This window comes from Dipteris shenzhenensis, chromosome 1, assembly GCF_047967505.1.
Source record: "Dipteris shenzhenensis isolate YYH24624 ecotype China chromosome 1, Dip_SZ_1.0, whole genome shotgun sequence".
Lineage (NCBI taxonomy): Eukaryota > Viridiplantae > Streptophyta > Polypodiopsida > Gleicheniales > Dipteridaceae > Dipteris > Dipteris shenzhenensis.
In genome coordinates, this window is record NC_141596.1 from 62,382,126 (window position 1) to 62,389,135 (window position 7,010).

Here is a 7,010-nt window from a genome sequence, read left to right on the forward strand (position 1 = left end):
GCAAGCCCAATGACTAGTAATTTACTACACTCGTAGTAATCATGCATGCAAGCCCAGTGGTAGTAAATGGAAGGTGAGTAATTGCGGGCCACTACGATGACTAGTAATTAACTGCCATCCTAGTAGATGCCACCACCTCGAATCAATCATTACCATACAAGTCAATACTATCACCTTGAATTAATCAAAATTTGGGCCAAACACTGCGGTGGCTCACACCTTGACAGTGTAGTGGGGCTACAACCACCGTGGTGGCTCTCACCTTGACAGTGTAGTTGGGCTACAAACCGCTATTCCATTCCCTTAGCCATTTCATCTTCTATCCCTCTTGACCATTTCATTCTCCCTTGCAATCGGACTACAAACTCAAGCCTCCACTATTCCATTTCCTTCACTGTTTCATCTTCTATCCCTCTCGACCATTTCTTTCTCCCTTGCAATCGGACTCCAAACTCAAGCCTCCACTATTCCATTTCCTTCATTGTTTCATCTTCTCTCTCTCTCGACCATTTCTATCTCCCTTGCACTCTTCTTGCAACTTCTATCCCCTCTCGTAATGGACCCTGCACAATTCGGAAGCTCCTCACACAATCTTTCCTCCCCTCTACAACACAGTGCGAGAGCCAGTCCTCCCCTGATCTTGAATTCGTGACATATGGGAGCTCCTCTCTCGCTCTTCAAAAGCCCAATTTGGGTGCTCTCTAAAACTTCACTAAGTTAATATAGGAGGTGAACATGAAGGAGGGGCAACTAATCTATCAAGGTCAAAAGATTACCATCAATAAAAACGTGATTGAAAATGCTCTAGGAATTTTTGGAGGCAATTTGCAAGCACACTTTTTTGAGAAGCAGTGGAAGAGACAAGATATTCTAGATGTGTACCCCAATGCTTAGATTAGTAAAGATATTGGAGTCAAGATTTTGAGCCTGCCAATAGACCTCCAAGATGTGCTAAAGAATACCATTCACTTCTATCGTGATATGAGAGGAATCGTCAAGTTCTGGCACGTTCAAGTAGTAGTAGAGCAACTGAAAGGATGTGATGTATCTAGTTGCAATGCACCTGATGGCATCTACCCTCAAAGGTATTTTTTAGCAATGCGATAAGTAGATGTCTCAAAAGGTGACTTTTCTACAAGAGAAAGCCACCGATGCAGCAAAGGTAGTGCAGCTTGAGAAAAGTCTCAGGGAAGGTGCAGAAGCTAAGGTAGAGGAGGCACAAGAGCAAGTTGAGGCCGCTACAAAAATGGAAAGGCATAGAAGAGAAGAATCAGAGAAGCGGGAGCTCCAAGACAGGCTTGAAGACGTGAGAAGTGATAGGGACATGGCTAACAAGGAGCTAGAAAAGATGTGAAAGGAGCTTGAAGATCAGAGAGCCAAAAAGGAGGATCTTTACAAATGGCTCTGCAACATGCAGAATGCATTGAACATTGAAAAAGACCATATGATGGAGTTGAAAAGGGAGAATACAGAAACCAGAAAGGTGATGCAAGAATTGCAAGAGAGCTTCAAGGCCAGGAAGGATGGTGGGGCAGAGGTCGGGGTGGAGAAGACAACAAGGCAACTCTCCAAGCTAGGAAGGATGTAGAGAGTAGCCACATTAGAGCAAGTTGCAGCAGCCATGGTGGAGCAATTTGCAGTAGCCACAGTGACGGTTGTTTTTTTGAAACACTATTGGAGGTCCAAAGAGTAAGCTACAAGACCCTACAACAAGATTAAGATAGGGTTGTCCACAAGCTTGCCGTGGCTTTCAACAGTTATGAAAAGCAATCCTTCATCTTGAGAGATCTCCAAACTAGAGTGGAAGTCTTGGAAATGGCCAATGAAGATGCTTTTGAGCAATTTAACCAGATTCAACAGATGTTGAGGGATTCAGATGAAGTTGTTGCATAGAGTGAGCAAAAAGTGGAGAAGATGAAGGAGAACATCCGTAGCCTTAGGATGAGGGAGGACGGAGACAACAAGCAACTTCCTCATGTACAGAGCAAGACTGTGGTATTAACAGCTACAATAGTTAAATCAAATGCCTATCTTGCTATGTAGCAAGGTCTGAAATGCATGGTCTACCATACCCCCATCATAGATGACTACCGAATATGATGGCCTACGTGCTACCACCCTGTGCACATTTTTTGCTTTAGGGAGTTTGTACTTACAAAATCTAGTTGTAGAGAATGCCATTTCCCATTGCCCAAGTTATGGATAGATCAAATGTGCCTGCCTGCTACAGCTATCTATGACAAGAAAGTAGATGATGTAGCTCAATTTGCCAATTGGGCAAAAAATACAAAAGACAAGGAGCTCAAATTAAAGAAGGCCAAGACCGAGCCTGAGTGTGAGGAAAAGGAGCTTGAAGGGAGGAATGAGCCCCCTTCATGAAAGGAGCAAGAAGGGTCGAGCCTGCAACCAGGAAGCTCAAATCGAGGAAAAAGGAAGTGGCATGAAGGGAGGGGTCAGGCCCCTACAGGAAGGAACCAGCCCCATTTTTGAAAGGAGCAAGGAGGGCCAAGCCTCCAATCAGGGATCTCAATAAGGATTCCTTGAGATGTAATCTGAAGGAAAGGAATCTTTGAGATGTAATCTATGTAATCTATTGAATTATTAATCTTCTCCAGAGTTCACTTGGGCAATATTTTCTTAGCTATGTGACTAGATAATGTCCTTTGATCTACACTAGCGTAGTGATAATAATGAGACAAAAGATTTCGATTTGACAAGTAATGTGAGACGAAAGATTTTGATTAGATCACTAATGTGAGACTGAAAGATTTTGATTAGTCAACTAATGTGAGAGGAAAGATTTCGATTAGACAACTAATGTGAGATGAAAGATTTCAATTAGACAAGTAACATGAGACTGAAGAATGAGAAGGTGGGCTCAATGAACTCAAAGATTTTGATTACCAAATTAACATGAGACTAGAGATTGAGAAGGTCGGGCTTAATGAAGTCTCTCCCTATTTAAGTGCAGTGAAGACACAACTAAGAGCCCATTATGAAATCTAGCCCCAAAACTCTATACACCGATCCAAACTTTGTACACCAATCCACCTATTGCCGATCCACCTATAACAAATATATGGCATACCCAAATCACTTTGGAATGCTTTTGTTCTATTTGAAAACAATGTTGGATGGCATCCTCGCGAAAACAGACCCAGAGAAGAAGGAGGAAAACAGCTATAAGCAGGACATGCTTTGGTGGTGATTGTATTACTTGGAGTTAGTAGAGATGCTGAATATTAATTTCCTTGGCTATTGTTTTTCATGATTTTTTAATATACTTGTCAAAATCATGATGTAGGTTTCTTTTGGTAGGACATGATAAAGGCACAAAGATGTATAGAGCGTGAAGACCAGGATGAAGAGGACCCCCAACAAAAGGAGTTACTATGGACATACAAGTTGGCAGAGTCGAGCAAGTAGTGTGTAATCCGAGTGTGTGAAGAGGTCTGCCATTGTGCATCAGCGTGGCCTAAAGAGCTAGGAGATGCTTGCTATAGAGAGGCTGATAAGATAGTTGGGAGTCTGGAATTTCCTTGAGTCGCAAAATGTTGTCGTATTTTGAAAAAATAAAAATCTTCCAGACATTTCTTGGACTTGTGGACTTTCTCATGGTGCTTGTAATACCTAATTTTATATCGACCTGCTTCCACATTATTACTTAAATGTTTTAAGTAGCTCGGTGGTTGAAATTCAACAATTGAAACCAGCACGGTGGTTTGCTTCTATTATTACAAGATGAATGGATTTGTAGGATGTGTGGATTCATTATGGAAAACCAGTGTGGTGGTTGTTGGGATATACTAATTAAAAGCATGGGGTGAAATCTGACGGTTAACGAAACTGTAAAACAGTCTATTTTAGTATAGCACTGTGCAACAAATTTTAGGATAGCACAGCACTAGTGTAGGGATAGCACAGTAGTAGTGCAAGATAAGTTATCACCAGCATGATGGTTGGTTGCACTAGGATATTGACAGACACCAGCTTGGTAGTTTGCTTCCATTATTACAAGATGAATGGATTTATAGGATGTGTGGATTCGTTATGGGAAACCAGTGCGATGGTTGTTGGGATATACTAAAAACAAGCATGGGATGAAATCTGACGGTTAATGAAATGATAAACAGTCTAAAGGGCACTATTTTAGTATAGCACTGTGCAACAAATTTTAGGATAGCATGGCAAAAGTGTAGGGATAGCACGGTAGTAGTGCAGGATTAGTTATCGCCAGCATGATGGTTGGTTGCATTAGAATATTAATAGCCACCAATGTGGTGGTTTGCTTCCATTAATATAAGATGAATGGACTTGTAGGATGTGTGGATTTGTTATGGGAAACTAGCACGGTGGTTGTTGGGATATACTAAAAACAAGCATGGGATTTACCGTTTGGGATTTACAACAACAATTTAATAAAACCAGCACAGTGGTTGTTTGGATATACTAAAAAGAAGCATAGTCTCAAATACAAATTCCATTTTCTAGGACAAGTGGACAATGAGACCATACATTTTCTTAGTACTGTCTCAGTCATCCTTGTCCACTGCTCCAAGACACCCCAAGATGTGCTCATGCGTGTCTAAATCCAATTTGAAGACACTCTTGCCCTTCTTTCTTTGTGGCATAGGTTGCATCTGGAACTTAATAACTCTTACTAGATGAGAGTAGACACATGTTTGTGGACTCTTATGTAGTAGTTTGTAATTGTGGCCTCTCTTGGATGTTTTTTGTATCAACAAGCTCTAATTACTACATCCCACTTCTCATAGGTTGTTCCCCAATTATCCTTAAATGTTTCCTCAACCTTGTGCTTAGGTTTTATGCACTGCAACAGAAAGTATGGGTCATTTTCCTTGTTCTCCCCAGATGCTGCGACAACTAAAAAGTTATCCCCCTCTTCCAGACAGTCAATGAGGTCATCGAAACTCTCCCCAAACTATGGCGAGTCGTTTGTCTCTCCATTGTTTGTCACTCCATCTGAACGTAGAGGGAAAACTTGAACTTGCTCCCATGTCTTCACAGTTGCAATGTTCTCACAATCGTCATGATCCCCTATGATGCACGCACTATAGAAACAATAAAGTTTTCTTGTTTTAATCAGTTGGTTGTTTGAAAAGACCCATATGTTGTGCAGACCATGAACTCCTTAATTTTCTCGCAATCGTGCCGGCTTCTCCTTTGCACTTCATCCACTTTTACTTCATGGAACACTCTACCTACTACAATATTCTTAAGTCTTTGTTTACTGTATGTTGAATGCACGCCTATGGAGAGGTTGGTTGTAAGCCATGTTACAGCATCATGGGCATCATTGATTTTTTCTTGAGGGCATGCTAATTGGTGTTTAAACAAAGCTTGCTTAATAATAGCACTGCATCCATCATGTTCACCCTTGCCATGGCTAGACCCAAAGAAATTCCAGATCACCGGTCAGGGATTTGAACCTTGAGACGAAGTAGAATCCATGGGCTGATTTAAATTGAGAGGCAGCACCATCTAACCACACCCAATGTTGTTTTATATTTGTTGCATGGGGATTTTCCTTTTTTAGCCATTCCCAATGCAATAGAAAAGCATGTTGCACAATTAAGGTGTCATGTTCCCTATCATCTGAAATGGTAATGGTACGTGCATTGCACTGACCTAGACTCCTGTGATTCAACAAGCAGATTGGCATTAGGCATGGAAGAATCAAGTAAATGACTGTACCTAATATGTGTTAGCTATCAATGCTCCACTCTCGTGTAACTATGTGGGAACCAACTAACTCTACTTGTAAGCCCCCCATATAAGGAGAAGGCATTTGAGTAGCTCGGTTATCCAGTAGGTCCTGGTTTGGACACCAGATGGGGGCCATGTGTGGCCTGATGGCGGGACGGCTTCAGATAGAGTTGGCACACCGCCAACTAGGCTACATGCAAGTGCGGGAAGGCATCCCATGACTGACCGCACTGAGGGTAGACGGAGCATTTCCCGAGGCAGCCCACTCTCGGGTTGCGGGGCCCGTTTGGAGCCTCAGATGATCTCGGATGGCTCTAGGCTGAACGATTACCGTAGGTGAGTTGCTCTATTTTGCACATCGGTTCTATCGTGTGGTCGGTGGCCTATTTTGGGATCGACCCCTAGTCGACTGTTTTGGGTGGATTGGGTCGGTCACCCAATTGGATCTAACTGACTACGACTAGTGGCTATATAAGAGCAAGCCCGTGATGCCCATTTCATCATCTGGCTACAGCAACCCTGATTCCTTAGCATCCAGCCTCCATCCTCTACTATTTCGAGCACACCATCGAAGCTTCTTTCACAGGAGCGCATGGTTGGGAGGCAACGCCATCTATTGTATCAGTTCTACAGTAATCAATTTTTTTGATTCTCCATACTATCTACTTTTCTCTCTTGCATACGAGATCCTGTTATCTATTGAGCACAGACGTATTATTTTCTTACATGGTATCAGAGCCTGGACTCTAGCAAGAAGATTTGGCAGTGTGTTTCTGTTTGCGAGCAGATTGTGAGAGATGGCCCAGCCCGCAAGACTGCGAATCCCACCGTTCGGTGAAAGTGGAAAGTTGGACGGCACTAACTATCCACTCTCGAAGTTCAAGATGAAGACCCTACTAAGCACATACGAGCTTTGGGATACTGCTACTGGGATGGACCTGAAACTGGTTCCAAGACCGAGAATCCGATCAATGCAGCACAACAGATAGTACCAACTGCAAATGAGATTCTCGCGTGGACAAGAAGAAATGCAGATGCGCTGTGTTCTATTGTCTGCAGTGTAAATGATTCTGTTATGGCATTAATTCAACATGTCACCACAGCAGAGGAGGCATGGACGGTCTTGAAAAATTAGTACGAGACCACGAATCAGATGCGGATTCAAAATTTGGAGACTCAACTCATGAACGAGAAATTGTCTGAGTCTGAAACGGCAGAGAAATTCATCACCAGGGTGAAGAATCTGCGCGATCAAATGACTGCGATTGGCATCACCATCACCA